This window comes from Cucurbita moschata, unplaced genomic scaffold, assembly GCF_002738365.1.
Source record: "Cucurbita moschata cultivar Rifu unplaced genomic scaffold, Cmos_1.0 Cmo_Scf00031, whole genome shotgun sequence".
Taxonomy (NCBI): Eukaryota; Viridiplantae; Streptophyta; class Magnoliopsida; order Cucurbitales; family Cucurbitaceae; genus Cucurbita; species Cucurbita moschata.
The window spans coordinates 1,539,469-1,559,382 of record NW_019268547.1 but is presented as its reverse complement, the minus strand read 5'-3'; the positions used below and the strand labels follow the sequence as shown (position 1 = coordinate 1,559,382).

Here is a 19,914-nt window from a genome sequence, read left to right as displayed (position 1 = left end):
CGTTTGGGTTGTTACAAATAGTATTAGAAGCAGACACCGGGCGATTTGTCAGCAAGGATGTTGAGCCCCAAAGGGAGATATGGATATGAAGCGATGTGCTAGCAAGGACGCTGATAAGAATCACGGTGTTCCAAATGAACCTATTGCCAAGAAGATTAAAAAAATGTCTGACAGAACTAGAACCTACGCACAAAGAGCTCAATTAATTTCAAATCTCTTACATTAGTCACTCAAACACATCAACATTTATTAGAAAAAACTATGTTTAATTTCATAAATTATGTAAAAGTCAGATGATCAATTTGACTTACTTTTTGTGGAGATTAAAGGGGATCGGGAAATTCCGTCCACAAACGTCTCGAATAAATCTCGTCCACAAACGTCTTTTTTTTTTCTGGGAGACTATAAATACCTACAATATGTTATGTAAAATTCAGATTCGTGGATGAATGTAATTCAGATCTCAAATTGAGATGTTTCCATTAGAAATTCGAGCATCATATTTGCCATTTCTAAGTTTTAAGCAATTCTTGTGGTAGAATTGCACCCGAGCCATTCAATCAAGCCTTGATCAAGTTAGATTGTGGAGTGACTCAATTTAGAACAATATTTCCAAATCTTGCTTCTAGATCTTCGATCGTAAGAGGTAATCTAATTCTAGCCTTATCTCTTGGTTGATCCAAATTTCATATAAGGAGGTGTTAATTACTTTGATTCACAGGTTCTTGCTTCAACAAAAGCTTGGATCGTTGGGCTGAGGATTAGGGTTGCCTTATCAAACGCGGGGCTCTGAAGGGGGTGGATTTGGTGAGGTTTCCACATTGATTGGAGAAAAGAACGAGTGCCGACGAGGACGCTGAGCCTCGAAGAGGAGTGGATTGTGAGATTCCACATCGGCTGGAGAAGAGAACGAAACACCGTTTATAAAGGTGTGGAAATCTTTACCTAGCAGACGCGTTTTAAAGCCTTGAGGGGAAGCCTGAACGAGAAAGTTCAAAGAGAGACAATATTTTCCCTAGGTGTACCATTGACACTTTTTTTTTCTCTTTGAGACAAGGGTCATTAACTCGTTTAGAAAAGTTGTTTCCTCGTTTTAGTATTATAGAAAACCACTAAAGATTGTTCTAAGAGTAAAATAAGGAAGAAAAAAAAAAACATGTACATCTATAACACCTCACACCCTAAACTCTCTCGAGAAGACCCTAATGGAGACACTTAAATCATTATGCAGAAAAACTAAATTTCTTTCATTATTTTTCAACGAAATGGTACGAAATGTTTATTAAGATTCTATAAGCTTTGTAGTTAATGACACTCCACTTAACCCTCCTTTCTAAAATAATATTTCTAAGAAACTTTAGACTTTTGTTTCATCTCCAACCGTTAATTTACGTATATTAATTTTCATCAAGCTCTTAAAAGTTAAGATCATCGAGCTTTTGAACTCTTGTTCAAACCGTGGCTTGAGTTTTTATAGGAATCTTATGTTATAATTTCTTGTATATGATCTTTTTATTTTAAAGAATTAGTAGGAAAAATGAGATGAAAAAAGATAAAATCTTTAAATATATATGTAAGACAAAGAAACCTTTGAATTAATGGAGAAAATTAGAGGGAAAATTTTATCATGAGCACATGAGTGAAACATTTATTATACAAACACTTTTTTATTTAGGTAGACATGACACTCGAATAAAGAAAGAGCATATAAATCAACCTCCGAATAAAAGTGATTCTGAAAATAGAATAATTAAGAAAAATTTAACTTAAAGTTATTATATATCTATATAAATAAAGTGATTTTTTTTTCGGTGGCTCAATCATATGAACTTCAAAATTAAGCGTATTTTTGCTTGAACTATTGGATGAAGTTTTAAAATAACTATGGTTGCTTGATACAATTGCTCTTTCTCATATGAGGGATGAGGCTCATAGATCCTACTAAATCAAAGGAACTTCGAGTGGTAGTGGTTGCTTGCATTGGTGTCTCCCTAGTATTCCGGACACATGGAACATGATTCTTCTTGCTCAAATACAACTTCGTTTGTCCTAAAAGTTCACTTCATCTTAATTTGTAGCCTCTAGTAAAGATTATCAATCTGAGATAGATTTGTTAGTGAGAATAATAGGAAGAAGAGAGGTAATTGTATAACCCGGAGTTTATATTAGCTAATGGTTCCATTTATCCGTAATGAAATTTGTGGTGCATTCTTTGGAAATTCAACAATAATTATCTGGTTATTTTGTTACCCTTCTAAAAAAATTCAACATTCAACCTCTTGAATGCTCGAAGCTGCTTGCAAAGTACTGTCGATTATGATTCTTAATACTCATCTGACCCAAAATTTATAAATAATTTTCGACCGTTAAAGTTTCAATTTTAGTTCTTTTTTATTTTAAAAAAATGGTTATTTTCTCTTAATATCAAATTGGTTCACTTTAAAAAAATAATCAATTATATTTTTAATCCAAACAAGTTTTGAATAAAACACTATATTTTATTATGTTATTGGAATTAAATGACTAAAACGAAATTTGAAATAATAAAGTGTTTACAAGATAGTTTAAATTTTGTGAATTAATTATTTGTTTTATTTGATAAAAAATAAAAATGAATACACTGCTAATAAGAATATTTTGTAATATGTTTACAATTTTGTTTTCATATTTATAATTATTCAAATTTTAAATTTTATAACAAGTTAGCTGATGTAGAAATTGGTTTTTTTTTTTTTTTTTTTTCATATGAAATTAATTAATTGATGTTTCCATGATAACAAATCTACCTTCGATTATTAATAATTTTCAGTATTTTGTACATAGTGGAAGGTTGGAAATAACGATTTCAACGTCTTTTTTGATTCACTGAAATTAGAGATAAAATGAAGAAGTTCCAGTTAAAACAAGATACCCGACGATGATGTGGCGGCAAAATTGACATCATGGACCAATCGAATTCAAAACAAGATACCTAACGTGATGATGTAGTGACAAAATTGATGATGTAGTGACAAAATTGACATGGACCAGCGGCAAAATTGACATCATAGACCAATCGAAGTATGACATTTATGACTTTGGTAGAGTAACAAATGGTGGAGTTTTCAATCATATTTATAAAAGTTTTCAATTACTTTATTATAATTTCTATTTACATTTATGATTATAAAATTATTTCAATTAGATTTATAAAACTTTTCAATTACTTTTATTATATTATTACATTTATTTATATATATATATATATATATATATAATTAATAAAAATAAAAATAAAATGTTTTTAATATTTATTAAAATAATATATATATATATATATTTAAATGAAACATGTAGTCTATAATTTTTTACGATAAATTTAAAAATAAATAAATATTATTTTTCGTGTCCACGACCTTTAGTGGTCCATATCAATTCGTATTTTTATAACTTGATCACTATTTAATCTCATCACATTTTCATATTTTCCGGAACACAATACACAGAACATAAAACTCAATACACAACTTCCATATTCTCGATCTATTTTTTTTTTTTAAATCCTCCATTATTCGTCTCTCCAAAGCTTCCAATCTTATTTCTGGTTCATCTTATTCTTGAGAGAGATGTCTATTGTATTATGAGAAAATTGTAAATCTACTATTTCAGACAGTTGTGGTGCGCTTCTATAAAGTTTGATCCTGAGCAGTGGAAAGGATTGAGTTTTCTCCTGAACTCGTAAAAAGAGCTTTGTACCGGTTTGATCCTGAGCCGTGGAAAGGATTGAGTTTGCTCTTGAACTCGTAAAAAGAGCGGTGTAGCGGTTGGGCTCTGATTCGAGGAAAGAGTCATATAGTTTTATTCAAATTCCCAATAGGCGCTTGGGGAGTGGAGTAGGTCGAGTTTGACTGAACCACTCTAAAACTACAGCGTTATGCTCTTAAACTCGTAAAAAGAGCGGTGTAGCGGTTGGGCTCTGATCCGAGTAAAGAGTCGTATAGTTTTATTCAAATTCCCAAGAGGCGCTTGGGGAGTGGAGTAGGTCGAGTATGACTGAACCACTCTAAAACTACAGCGTTATGCTCTTGAACTCATAAAAAGAGCGGTGTAGCGGTTGGGCTTTGATCCGAGTAAAGAGTCGTATAGTTTTATTCAAATTCCCAAGAGGCGCTTGGGGAGTGGAGTAGGTCGAGTTTGACTGAACCACTCTAAAACTACGGCGTTATATTTTCTAACCCTTTTCCTATTTAAATTCTTTTTTCTATTTAAATTCTAATTATTGTTAAGTTTTATGGCATGTATCAAGTTTTATTGTTATTAAAAATAAAAATAATAATAATTATATTGTTGAAACCCTATTCACCCGTCTAGGGTTGTCATATCCATCAAACAAAAGAGATAATGAAGTACTAAATAAAAAGAGAAAGAAATGCTGATATAAAGATAATTATTTCATTATGACTATGCCATTTTTATAGATAGAAGAGAGTAATGCCCCACAAACACAGATAGAGAGAGGGCTTATTGTAAGTAAAGATAGCAGTCTAAGTAGTTATACTCCTACTTGGGGACAGGGAATTCGATGACTTCTTCAAAAGAACAGAGCTCGTGGCTAGGCCACGGTGGCCTCCTAAGACATATCTTCACCTTTGCAATATATGACCAAGGAAAACCCTGGTCATTTATAGCTTCTATCACCATAATATAATATATGGAACCCCAAGCAGGACTGTATAGACCGTTCACCACACGCTTGTAAATAAAATGATGTCCATTAATCCTGTTGTTCTCTTCCACTGCAAACCTTCCAGCTCTTTGCAATTCTTCATTGACATCCTTAATTGGAACTAGATTTGAAGGGAACTCTTCTTTACCATTCATTTTGGAACACCTTTGGTAGATAGCTTCAACAAACTTACTTTGCTCATGAATATTTTGGAGTTCGATATTTATAGTTGTGGCTGAACACTACTCAAATTGATATAGCCGAATCTTACAACAAAGACTAATTGAGCATTCTTCTGTTGGGAGATAGTTTAGAATCAAATTCTTTAACTGGGATAATGGTTGCATTGTTTTAGTCAAACAACAGAGACTAGTATATTACCAATAGTACAAACATTTTGTACCGATATTTTTCTTACATATTAACCGTTGTATACAAATAATAATTAAACTTATGAGCTCTAAAATAAGTAATCTTAAATTCAAACTAAAAATATATAATAAGTTTTTTTAAAAAAAATTTATTTATTTATTTTTACATTGGCAAGAACAAAACAAAGAATCAAGTAAATTTTCTTTGATTTTTCAAGGATAAAAAAAAAAATATATATATATATATTCTTACAGTATTGATTCTTCTCTCTTGAGTGAATTTTAAGTAAAACATATTCTCTGCCTAAGTAATTTCAAGCTATAAGCTTCACACTAAGAGGGATATGTCTATACGAAATGTTCGATTATAAATGTCTAACATATCCATTTTATTAACAATTTCTTAATACATATTCAACACATATTGAAGAGAGACATGAGAATAAGTTATTTTAATGCTTTCTTTACACCCATTCAAAATAGTTTAAAAACTAGTATGCCAAATATTACGATTGACTAACTACAACTTTAACTTTTTTTCATTTTATGGGTCGTTTAGACCAAACAAACAAAGAAATGAGAAAGGAAAACGAAAGCCTTAAACTTTAGTACATGGTTTTAAAGATGGGATGTGAGAATAAGTTATTCTCCTGCTTTTTTATATCAGTCAAAGAGTATTTGATAAGCTTCCGAAATTAAGGATTTTCTTTCTCCTTCTTCCTTTTTTTCTCCTTTTTCACGTGTAACTTCTATTTTTTTTTATATATATATAAAAAAAAAGTTAAATATAAGAATAAAGAAATTATGAAGGAGAAAGAAAAGAAGAAGAAATAACTTGTGTTTTGTTGTATTTTTGTGTTAGGTTTTTTAAGAAATGGCATGAAATCTTGTCCACATGGTGTCATAATTGTGTCTCATGTCAGTATATTATGTTCTTGGATCTCTTATTAAAGAATACCATTGAACTTTGCCGTCTAAAAAAATATCCTAAATGTTTTAAAAGTTTTAATAATAACCTTAAACATTCCAGCAAGTTTAAAAAACACCCATAAACTTTCAGATTAAAAAATATTCTTACCAATGGTTTTGGATAAAAACTATTACTATTTTTTTTATTTTTTATTTCCAAAAGTACTCTTAAATTTTTAAAAGAATTTCAAAACTTATTTTTCAAAATGTTTCATTAATACCGTTCAATTAAAAAAAAAAAAAAAACTCCAAAAATAATCTTACCGTTAATACAGATTTCAAAAATACTAATAAACTTTCAAAAATAACATTAAAACATGAGATAATCTTAGAGGTGTCATAGATGGTTTCAGTCATATATTGACAGTAATTTTTTTTTTTTTTTAAAGTAGAGGGTATTAATGGAAAACTTTCATGGGGTTTCCCTCGGCTTCGCATTTTGGCTCAACTCTGCTTGGCTTCCCAGCTCCTTCAGCTTATTCCGCTCAGGAATTCCAAATTCAACCCAATTTCCATCGTTCTGACTCTCTCGAACCTGTTTTGCACCCCGATTAAGGTAATTGAGGCTGTTTTAGTGCCATATTTCGCATTTGTCAATTGGATTATTATTAAATTGTGAAATACGAACAAAAAGGGTCAAACGATCAATAGGAATCGAACCCCAATGACATTTGGAGCAGCTTTCGAGGAAGGGGAGCTAACGTTATAAATTTAGGGAGAATGCCGGCTATGACCAACCAAGTAAGTTGCTTTACTATAGGATAGACTAGAACTTTTATGAAATCTGATGTATGATGTATGAGCTATGACGTGATTACGTATGTTAATTATGTGATGATGTATGATGACGTATATGAGTTTTATGATGATATATGATGATAATTGATGATTATGATGTATTGATGGCATTATGATGACGATTTATGATGATAGTGATGCATGACGTGGTTACCTTAATATGTTGATGTTTTCCATATCAAGCATGTTGTATGCAATGAATGACATGTTGCATCATGTTGAGAAATTGGTCAAGGACACAACCCTAAAGAGCATGAATAATTATATTAAATAAATATCTAATGAGCACGTATTACTAAAAGTAATATAGACATGAGACTAGGGTTGTGTCAGAAAGATGTTTTAAGATGAGAAACAAAGAGACCTCATGCATGTTGTGTGTACATAAGCATCGAGATACTTCCCCTTTTATGATGATGAGTGTAGACGATCACATTATGATGATGACGGTGATTATGTTGATTATGACACCTTGGGATCTGCTGACCTTCGGACGTCGCTACGGATAGCTAGCTCGATGAGGATGGGTCCAGAAGGGTGTGAACCAACTAGGGATCCACACTCGCATGTGTAGGTCGTGTGTAGGGAAGTACTATACATCCAAAGTTAGTCTGGACTGGAGGTCACTCCTAGGATGGGATAGAGATAGGTTCCTAAAGTATAATTGCATGTGTTTTCATTTTCGCATGGTCCCTATAGTGGGGTCACCTATCGAGTATTCTTTGAAATACTCAGGTCCTATGTCACAACATTTTTCAGGTAAAGGCAAGATGCCCAGGTACAGTTGATAGTGGCATAGCATTTTTCAGGTAAAGGCAAGGTGCCCATGTACAGTTGATAGTGGCATTGCAAGTAGAGACCATGACACGTGCATAGGATAGAAGCATATTTCAATTCCTAGACTTAGGTTAGGATATGTTGTCTTGCATTTCGTATTTTAAACTATTTCATATTTGTTTTTATTTGCATTTTCAATATTATGTGTTGAACATGTAAGACCCGAACATGTAAGACCAGGACTATGTTTTTAAAGATAAAGTTGTTTTATTCTTTTGAAAAGTTATTCTATAAATGATGTTATTTTGAAGAGTTAGCATGAGATGTTGTAGCAACTCTAGATAAGTAGAAATTTATAATCGTTACAAGTACCAATACTACTATTTTATACTACTGGTCATCAAGCCTCAGCGAGTTATTACATATCAGACTCAGCCAAACTTGTATTTTGATTTGTTTGAATTCAAAATAGCATTAAAATAAATTAGAAATTGACTTGATGTATATATTTTGGTTATATAAATGATTTTTAACGATATCTTTTAAGATAAAATGATTTAATAATAATATCATGTATATCTTCCATGTCGGTTGGGAAGGAGAACGAATCATCTTACAACGGTGTGGAAGCCTCTCCCTAGCAAACGCGTTTCAATAACCTTGAGGAAAACCCTTAAAAGAAAGCTCAAAGAGGACAATATCAACTAGAAGTGGGTTTGGACCGTTACAAAACTTGTCGAACATATTGAGGATTATTGAGAGTAGTCCCACGTTCGCTAATTAAGAGGAAGATCATGAGTTTATAAATAAGAAATAGTATCAAGAACTTATGCTAAAAATGAACAATATCATATTATTCTTGAGGGTTTTGATTTCTAACCGAACAGATAACAACCCAAAATACAATAACCAATATTTATTCGATAGAGGCAAATATGAAATCGAATATAACTTGATTTACAATTTGTTTGAAGGAAGAGAACTAGAGCTGAAGAGAATCAAGCATGGTTCTCAAAACTTTCTCAGATGTCTACCATTGTTTATCATTGGCACTAGCCACAAATAACACAACCGTGTTTCCTTTAGCCGTTGCCTTGGCTAGATTGTGTGTACCCGTCGGTGCATAAAGAGTCTCCGGTGTGTATTTGTAAAAAAACATAAAGTTTTTAAGGTTGCTCTATTCAAATTGGTTAAGTATATACACTTGACCAAATAGTTAAAGGTTCGAATTCTCCGGACACAAACAAACACAAAAATCAACTTGTACATAATAACTACAAAAGTATCCATTGGCGTTGGCAGGAAGAAAGTGAAGAAACTAATAAGTTAGGAGAAAAAGGAATTAAAGTACAGATCCAAGAAGAAACTAGAGACTACCTTAATTAGTGAAGTGCAACCTGCTAGTCGATGTGTTTCATCAAACTTTATCATCTCAACCAAGGAGGCCTAGAGGAAGGCCACCAGGACGTAAGAAAAACGAGACTTCAAACTTGTCATCTCGTTACAAATGATATATTCTTGAGGATTGTTGAAAGGGAGTCCCACATCGGCTAATTAAGTAGTTGATCATGGGTTTATAAGTAAAGAATACATCTAGATTGATACGAGGCCCTTTGGGGAAACCAAACGCAAAGCCATCAGAGTTTATGCTTAAAGTGGACAATATCATACCACTCTGGAGAGTCGTGGTTCCTAACAATACTTATCGATCTCTGGGTATAATAATGAGCTTTATAAAGAATAGTCTATTCATAATAATGAGCTTTATAAAGAATAGTCTAAATTGAATATACGACTACATTATAAGTTTCTTAAAAAGAAATCTACCTCGTATAAGTTTCTTAAAAAGAAATTTACCGGAACGAGGATAAGCAAATCTCATATCTCTAAGTTATTTTTATAGCATGTAACAGGTTAAATCCACCGCTAGCAGATATTGTCCACTTTGACCAGTTACGTATTGTTGTCAGCCTAACGTGTGTACTAGGGAGAGGTTCCACACCCTTATAAGGAAAGCTTTGTAGGGGAGAATTATACCGTTTGATCACCGAGTTTCTCAACTGATGATTCAACGAGTTCTTCTGGATCGAACGTATTTCTAGTAACAAAAGGGCCAAGAGAAGCAATAACCTTGTCAGGGCTACCTATGTCTTCAATCGTGGCATTGGGTTTATTAGTGAGACGTACCAAAGGGGAAGCCACTACCTGGATTTTGCCTTGCTTGTCATCTTCAAATTTCACCTCCACCCAAGGCTCTGCACACTTGGGTTGACAGTAATTACCAGATAAAATGTTAGCTACACGCACTTGTTTCCAAGTTGGAGGCAGAAGGAACTGGTATGGTTGCACATTTCCTGCAAAGAACTAAATCTCAACTATAACCATTAGCATATAAATCATTTAACTCAGAAGAGAGTGACAAGAAGAAGTTATAACCAAAAATAAGCTTTGTGTATCCGTCCTAAGCAACGCCTATTTGGTTCGATGTCAAGGTTGGATTGCTTTTGTTTCACCTTGTTTTAAGTTTTTAGATCGTTTTTGTGAAATCCCATCGGTTAGAGGGGAAACCAATCATTTTTATAAGTACGTAGAAACCTATTCATAGCAAACGCATTTTAAAACTGTGAGGAATAGCCCAAAAAAGATAATATCTATTAGCGGTGGACTTGAACGGTTAGAATTGATCGAGTATCTACTTGCTAGAAAGAAATTTAGAATAGAGTAGGCTATAAGAATTATCTTATTGGAGAGTTTTAGAAATTGTTTGACATTGCTGTTGCTATAAAATTTTAAAGGGACATCTTGCATGTATTATAACATAGTATTTGTGCAAATAAAAGTGTGGCAATTACTTGGGAGTGAATGTGTTAATTGTACCACTATGATAGATGACTTGCGTTTTGGTTTTAAATCATTCGCTAGATCATAACAGTTTTGAGTTTTGACCGTATGCTAGATGGTCTGTGTTTTGAGATTTGCTCATAGGTTATATGATCAATGTCGTTGGATTTGATCAGAATTGCATGCTAGATGCTCTTATTTTGAACAGGAACGCAGACAGTTTTAGGTCCACTACATGTTATATTTTATTGTGTGTGTATGATACCAATGAGATCACACATCGATTGTAGAGGAAAACGAATCATTCTTTATATGGATGTGGAAACCTCTCCCTAGAAGACATGTTTTGTAGCGATTAAGAATTTCATCGTGAAAATAAAATTGAATACTAAGCTACATTCATCCTATTTTGTAATAAAGAAAAACAGAGAAATTAATAAAAATGAGCCTGCCTTATCCACTTTTATTTTCTTTTTTCTTTTTATTATAAATTAATAAAAATACCCTAATTTTATATTTTAAAAAATATCTCAATTTTTTATTAATTAATTAATTTTTTTTTTTAAATACTCTTAAATTTTAGGATAAAAATACTCATGAATTTATAGGGTTTAAGGCAAAGCAATAATATTCTTTAACATTTATAAAAATAAATAAATAAATTCTTACATAGATGTTTAAACTTATGTATTTATATGTATTGCTTTCTGGGTGACTGAATGTGATATTTTTGTGTAGATGCTAACGATGGTTCCAATCATTTCTAATGAATTTTATTGTGCAGGAGACATCTAGATTCAAGATGTGACATTTCTAATGAATTTTAATGTGTAGGAGACATTTAGATTCAAGGTGTGAGATCCCATATCTACTAGACGCGTTTGGGTTGTTACAAATAGTATTAGAAGCAGACACCGGGCGATTTGTCAGCAAGGATGTTGAGCCCCAAAGGGAGATATGGATATGAAGCGATGTGCTAGCAAGAACGCTGATAAGAATCACGGTGTTCCAAATGAACCTATTGCCAAGAAGATTAAAAAAACTGTCTGACAGAACTAGAACCTACGCACAAAGAGCTCAATTAATTTCAAATCTCTTACATGTCACTCAAACACATCAACATTTATTAGAAAAAACTATGTTTAATTTCATAAATTATGTAAAAGTCAGATGATCAATTTGACTTACTTTTTGTGGAGATTAAAGGGGATCGGGAAATTCCGTCCACAAACGTCTCGAATAAATCTAGTCCACAAACGTCTTTTTTTTTTTTTCCGGGAGACTATAAATACCTACAATATGTTATGTAAAATTCAGATTTGTGGATGAATGTAATTCAGATCTCAAATTGAGATGTTTCCCTTAGAAATTCGAGCATCATATTTGCCATTTCTAAGTTTTAAGCAATTCTTGTGGTAGAATTGCACCCGAGCCATTCAATCAAGCCTTGATCAAGTTAGATTGTGGAATGACTCAATTTAGAACAATATTTCCAAATCTTGCTTCTAGATCTTCGATCGTAAGAGGTAATCTAATTCTAGCCTTATCTCTTGGTTGATCCAAATTTCATATAAGGAGGTGTTAATTACTTTGATTCACAGGTTCTTGCTTCAACAAAAGCTTGGATCGTTGGGCTGAGGATTAGGGTTGCCTTATCAAACGCGGGGCTCTGAAGGGGGTGGATTTGGTGAGGTTTCCATATTGATTGGAGAAAAGAACGAGTGTCGACGAGGACGCTGAGCCTCGAAGAGGAGTGGATTGTGAGATTCCACATCGGTTGGAGAAGAGAATGAAACACCGTTTATAAAGGTGTGGAAATCTTTCCTTAGCAGACGCGTTTTAAAGCCTTGAGGGGAAGCCTGAACGAGAAAGTCCAAAGAGGACAATATTTTCCCTAGGTGTACCATTGACACTTTTTTTTCTCTTTGAGACAAGGGTCATTAACTCGTTTAGAAAAGTTGTTTCCTCGTTTTAGTATCATAGAAAACCACTAAAGATTGTTCTAAGAGTAAAATAAGGAAGAAAAAAAAAAAAAACATGTACATCTATAACACCTCACACCCTAAACTCTCTCGAGAAGACCCTAATGGAGACACTTAAATCATTATGCAGAAAAACTAAATTTCTTTCATTATTTTTCAACGAAATGGTACGAAATGTTTATTAAGATTCTATAAGCTTCGTAGTTAATGACACTCCACTTAACCCTCCTTTCTAAAATAATATTTCTAAGAAACTTTAGACTTTTGTTTCATCTCCAACCGTTATTAATTTACGTATATTAATTTTCATCAAGCTCTTAAAAGTTAAGATCATCGAGCTTTTGAACTCTTGTTCAAACCGTGGCTTGAGTTTTTATAGGAATCTTATGTTATAATTTCTTGTATATGATCTTTTTATTTTAAAGAATTAGTAGGAAAAATGAGATGAAAAAAGATAAAATCTTTAAATATATATGTAAGACAAAGAAACCTTTGAATTAATGGAGAAAATTAGAGGGAAAATTCTATCATGAGCACATGAGTGAAACATTTATTAAACAAACACTTTTTTATTTAGGTAGACATGACACTCGAATAAAGAAAGAGCATATAAATCAACCTCCGAATAAAAGTGATTCTGAAAATAGAATAACTAAGAAAAATTTAACTTAAAGTTATTATATATCTATATAAATAAAGTGATTTTTTTTCGGTGGCTCAATCATATGAACTTCAAAATTAAGCGTATTTTTGCTTGAACTATTGGATGAAGTTTTAAAATAACTATGGTTGCTTGATACAATTGCTCTTTCTCATATGAGGGATGAGGCTCATAGATCCTACTAAATCAAAGGAACTTCGAGTGGTAGTGGTTGCTTGCATTGGTGTCTCCCTAGTATTCCGGACACATGGAACATGATTCTTCTTGCTCAAATACAACTTCGTTTGTCCTAAAAGTTCACTTCATCTTAATTTGTAGCCTCTAGTAAAGATTATCAATCTGAGATAGATTTGTTAGTGAGAATAATAGGAAGAAGAGAGGTAATTGTATAACCCGGAGTTTATATTAGCTAATGGTTCCATTTATCCGTAATGAAATTTGTGGTGCATTCTTTGGAAATTCAACAATAATTATCTGGTTATTTTGTTACCCTTCTAAAAAAATTCAACATTCAACCTCTTGAATGCTCGAAGCTGCTTGCAAAGTACTGTCGATTATGATTCTTAATACTCATCTGACCCAAAATTTATAAATAATTTTCGACCCTTAAAGTTTCAATTTTAGTTCTTTTTTATTTTAAAAAAATGGTTATTTTCTCTTAATATCAAATTGGTTCACTTTAAAAAAATCATCAATTATATTTTTAATCCAAACAAGTTTTGAATAAAACACTATATTTTATTATGTTATTGGAATTAAATGACTAAAACGAAATTTGAAATAATAAAGTGTTTACAAGATAGTTTAAATTTTGTGAATTAATTATTTGTTTTATTTGATAAAAAATAAAAATGAATACACTGCTAATAAGAATATTTTGTAATATGTTTACAATTTTGTTTTCATATTTATAATTATTCAAATTTTAAATTTTATAACAAGTTAGCTGATGTAGAAATTGGTTTTTTTTTTTTTTTTTTCATATGAAATTAATTAATTGATGTTTCCATGATAACAAATCTACCTTCGATTATTAACAATTTTCAGTATTTTGTACATAGTGGAAGGTTGGAAATAACGATTTCAACGTCTTTTTTGATTCACTGAAATTAGAGATAAAATGAAGACGTTCCAGTTAAAACAAGATACCCGACGATGATGTGGCGGCAAAATTGACATCATGGACCAATCGAATTCAAAACAAGATACCTAACGTGATGATGTAGTGACAAAATTGATGATGTAGTGACAAAATTGACATGGACCAGCGGCAAAATTGACATCATAGACCAATCGAAGTATGACATTTATGACTTTGGTAGAGTAACAAATGGTGGAGTTTTCAATAATATTTATAAAAGTTTTCAATTACTTTATTATAATTTCTATTTACATTTATGATTATAAAATTATTTCAATTAGATTTATAAAACTTTTCAATTACTTTTATTATATTATTACATTTATTTATATATATATATATATAATTAATAAAAATAAAAATAAAATGTTTTTAATATTTATTAAAATAATATATATATATATATTTAAATGAAACATGTAGTCTATAATTTTTTACGATAAATTTAAAAATAAATAAATATTATTTTTCGTGTCCACGACCTTTAGTGGTCCATATCAATTCGTATTTTTATAACTTGATCACTATTTAATCTCATCACATTTTCATATTTTCCGGAACACAATACACAGAACATAAAACTCAATACACAACTTCCATATTCTCGATCTATTTTTTTTTTTAAAATCCTCCATTATTCGTCTCTCCAAAGCTTCCAATCTTATTTCTGGTTCATCTTATTCTTGAGAGAGATGTCTATTGTATTATGAGAAAATTGTAAATCTACTATTTCAGACAGTTGTGGTGCGCTTCTATAAAGTTTGATCCTGAGCAGTGGAAAGGATTGAGTTTTCTCCTGAACTCGTAAAAAGAGCTTTGTACCGGTTTGATCCTGAGCCGTGGAAAGGATTGAGTTTGCTCTTGAACTCGTAAAAAGAGCGGTGTAGCGGTTGGGCTCTGATTCGAGGAAAGAGTCATATAGTTTTATTCAAATTCCCAATAGGCGCTTGGGGAGTGGAGTAGGTCGAGTTTGACTGAACCACTCTAAAACTACAGCGTTATGCTCTTAAACTCGTAAAAAGAGCGGTGTAGCGGTTGGGCTCTGATCCGAGTAAAGAGTCGTATAGTTTTATTCAAATTCACAAGAGGCGCTTGGGGAGTGGAGTAGGTCGAGTATGACTGAACCACTCTAAAACTACAGCGTTATGCTCTTGAACTCATAAAAAGAGCGGTGTAGCGGTTGGGCTTTGATCCGAGTAAAGAGTCGTATAGTTTTATTCAAATTCCCAAGAGGCGCTTGGGGAGTGGAGTAGGTCGAGTTTGACTGAACCACTCTAAAACTACGGCGTTATATTTTCTAACCCTTTTCCTATTTAAATTCTTTTTTCTATTTAAATTCTAATTATTGTTAAGTTTTATGGCATGTATCAAGTTTTATTGTTATTAAAAATAAAAATAATAATAATTATATTGTTGAAACCCTATTCACCCGTCTAGGGTTGTCATATCCATCAAACAAAAGAGATAATGAAGTACTAAATAAAAAGAGAAAGAAATGCTGATATAAAGATAATTATTTCATTATGACTATGCCATTTTTATAGATAGAAGAGAGTAATGCCCCACAAACACAGATAGAGAAAGGGCTTATTGTAAGTAAAGATAGCAGTCTAAGTAGTTATACTCCTACTTGGGGACAGGGAATTCGAAGGGCTTATTGTAAGTAAAGATAGCAGTCTAAGTAGTTATACTCCTACTTGGGGACAGGGAATTCGATGACTTCTTCAAAAGAACAGAGCTCGTGGCTAGGCCACGGTGGCCTCCTAAGACATATCTTCACCTTTGCAATATATGACCAAGGAAAACCCTGGTCATTTATAGCTTCTATCACCATAATATAATATATGGAACCCCAAGCAGGACTGTATAGACCGTTCACCACACGCTTGTAAATAAAATGATGTCCATTAATCCTGTTGTTCTCTTCCACTGCAAACCTTCCAGCTCTTTGCAATTCTTCATTGACATCCTTAATTGGAACTAGATTTGAAGGGAACTCTTCTTTACCATTCATTTTGGAACACCTTTGGTAGATAGCTTCAACAAACTTACTTTGCTCATGAATATTTTGGAGTTCGATATTTATAGTTGTGGCTGAACACTACTCAAATTGATATAGCCGAATCTTACAACAAAGACTAATTGAGCATTCTTCTGTTGGGAGATAGTTTAGAATCAAATTCTTTAACTGGGATAATGGTTGCATTGTTTTAGTCAAACAACAGAGACTAGTATATTACCAATAGTACAAACATTTTGTACCGATATTTTTCTTACATATTAACCGTTGTATACAAATAATAATTAAACTTATGAGCTCTAAAATAAGTAATCTTAAATTCAAACTAAAAATATATAATAAGTTTTTTTAAAAAAAATTTATTTATTTATTTTTACATTGGCAAGAACAAAACAAAGAATCAAGTAAATTTTCTTTGATTTTTCAAGGATAAAAAAAATATATATATATATATATATTCTTACAGTATTGATTCTTCTCTCTTGAGTGAATTTTAAGTAAAACATATTCTCTGCCTAAGTAATTTCAAGCTATAAGCTTCACACTAAGAGGGATATGTCTATACGAAATGTTCGATTATAAATGTCTAACATGTCCATTTTATTAACAATTTCTTAATACATATTCAACACATATTGAAGAGAGACATGAGAATAAGTTATTTTAATGCTTTCTTTACACCCATTCAAAATAGTTTAAAAACTAGTACGCCAAATATTACGATTGACTAACTACAACTTTAACTTTTTTTCATTTTATGGGTCGTTTAGACCAAACAAACAAAGAAATGAGAAAGGAAAACGAAAGCCTTAAACTTTAGTACATGGTTTTAAAGATGGGATGTGAGAATAAGTTATTCTCCTGCTTTTTTATATCAGTCAAAGAGTATTTGATAAGCTTCCGAAATTAAGGATTTTCTTTCTCCTTCTTCCTTTTTTTCTCCTTTTTCACGTGTAACTTCTATTTTTTTTTTTTTATATATATAAAAAAAAAGTTAAATATAAGAATAAAGAAATTATGAAGGAGAAAGAAAAGAAGAAGAAATAACTTGTTTTGTTGTATTTTTGTGTTAGGTTTTTTAAGAAATGGCATGAAATCTTGTCCACATGGTGTCATNGAGTGTAGACGATCACATTATGATGATGACGGTGATTATGTTGATTATGACACCTTGGGATCTGCTGACCTTCGGACGTCGCTACGGATAGCTAGCTCGATGAGGATGGGTCCAGAAGGGTGTGAACCAACTAGGGATCCACACTCGCATGTGTAGGTCGTGTGTAGGGAAGTACTATACATCCAAAGTTAGTCTGGACTGGAGGTCACTCCTAGGATGGGATAGAGATAGGTTCCTAAAGTATAATTGCATGTGTTTTCATTTTCGCATGGTCCCTATAGTGGGGTCACCTATCGAGTATTCTTTGAAATACTCAGGTCCTATGTCACAACATTTTTCAGGTAAAGGCAAGATGCCCAGGTACAGTTGATAGTGGCATAGCATTTTTCAGGTAAAGGCAAGGTGCCCATGTACAGTTGATAGTGGCATTGCAAGTAGAGACCATGACACGTGCATAGGATAGAAGCATATTTCAATTCCTAGACTTAGGTTAGGATATGTTGTCTTGCATTTCGTATTTTAAACTATTTCATATTTGTTTTTATTTGCATTTTCAATATTATGTGTTGAACATGTAAGACCCGAACATGTAAGACCAGGACTATGTTTTTAAAGATAAAGTTGTTTTATTCTTTTGAAAAGTTATTCTATAAATGATGTTATTTTGAAGAGTTAGCATGAGATGTTGTAGCAACTCTAGATAAGTAGAAATTTATAATCGTTACAAGTACCAATACTACTATTTTATACTACTGGTCATCAAGCCTCAGCGAGTTATTACATATCAGACTCAGCCAAACTTGTATTTTGATTTGTTTGAATTCAAAATAGCATTAAAATAAATTAGAAATTGACTTGATGTATATATTTTGGTTATATAAATGATTTTTAACGATATCTTTTAAGATAAAATGATTTAATAATAATATCATGTATATCTTCCATGTCGGTTGGGAAGGAGAACGAATCATCTTACAACGGTGTGGAAGCCTCTCCCTAGCAAACGCGTTTCAATAACCTTGAGGAAAACCCTTAAAAGAAAGCTCAAAGAGGACAATATCAACTAGAAGTGGGTTTGGACCGTTACAAAACTTGTCGAACATATTGAGGATTATTGAGAGTAGTCCCACGTTCGCTAATTAAGAGGAAGATCATGAGTTTATAAATAAGAAATAGTATCAAGAACTTATGCTAAAAATGAACAATATCATATTATTCTTGAGGGTTCTGATTTCTAACCGATAACAACCCAAAATACAATAACCAATATTTATTCGATAGAGGCAAATATGAAATCGAATATAACTTGATTTACAATTTGTTTGAAGGAAGAGAACTAGAGCTGAAGAGAATCAAGCATGGTTCTCAAAACTTTCTCAGATGTCTACCATTGTTTATCATTGGCACTAGCCACAAATAACACAACCGTGCTTCCTTTAGCCGTTGCCTTGGCTAGATTGTGTGTACCCGTCGGTGCATAAAGAGTCTCCGGTGTGTACTTGTAATACTGCATAAACCACATAAAAACAAGCTTCTAATGAGTATTCACACGATTCAAACATGTCACAACCTCAACAGAATTCAAAAGCACAAGTGTTTAAGGTTATTTTATTCAAATTAGTTAAGTATATACACTAGATCAAGTAGTTAAAGGTTCCAATTCTCCGGACACAAACAAACACAAAAATCAACTTGTACATAATAATTACAAAAGTATCCATTGGCGTTGGCAGCAAGAAAGTGAAGAAACTAATGGATCGGGAGAAAAAGGAACTGAAGTACAGATCCAAGAAGAAACCAGAGGCTGCCTCAATTAGTGAAGTGCAACCTATAGTCGATGTGTTTCATCATACTTATCATCTTTGTTCGCTTTTTTTGGCCCTTAATCTCAAATTAATTAATTTTAAGTAATTAATTAATTAATTAATTTTGTGGTAATAACAAATCTACTCTCAATTATTAACAATTCTTAGTATTTTGTCGACAGTGTAACATTGGGAATAACGATTTTAACGTCTTTTTTGGTTCACTCAAATGAGAGCTAAAACGAATAAGTTCCAATCGAATTCAAAAACAAGATTTTTGAGATGATGATGTGGTGACAAAATTGGCATCATGGACCAGCAACAAAATTGACATCATAGACCAATCGAAGTATAAGATTTATAACGTTCATAGAGTAACGAATGGTAGAATTTTTAATAGCTTCTAAATTAAAAGAAAAGTATTTGGATTATACAATGATTTCAAAACTTTTTAATTATCTTTAAATGGTATTATATTATTACATATAAATATAAATATAAATATATATATATATATATATATATATATATATATAATAAAAATGTATTTAAATATGATTTCAAAACTTTTTAATTATTTTTAAATGGTTATTCACATTGTTTTCATTTACATTTTTTTAATTATATTATTACATTTAAATATATATATTTTATATATATATATATATATATATATATATATATATATATATATATATATATATATATATATATATATATATATATA

The 19,914-nt window shown here is 31.8% G+C and overlaps 2 pseudogenes; both read right to left on the bottom strand.

Annotated features, from left to right (window-relative positions):
• Positions 1-8,602: 8,602 nt before the first annotated feature.
• LOC111464759 lies at positions 8,603-10,742 on the bottom strand (annotated as a pseudogene).
• Positions 10,743-18,718: 7,976 nt separating this feature from the next.
• LOC111464758 overlaps positions 18,719-19,914 on the bottom strand; it is an 11,215-nt pseudogene continuing 10,019 nt past the window's right edge.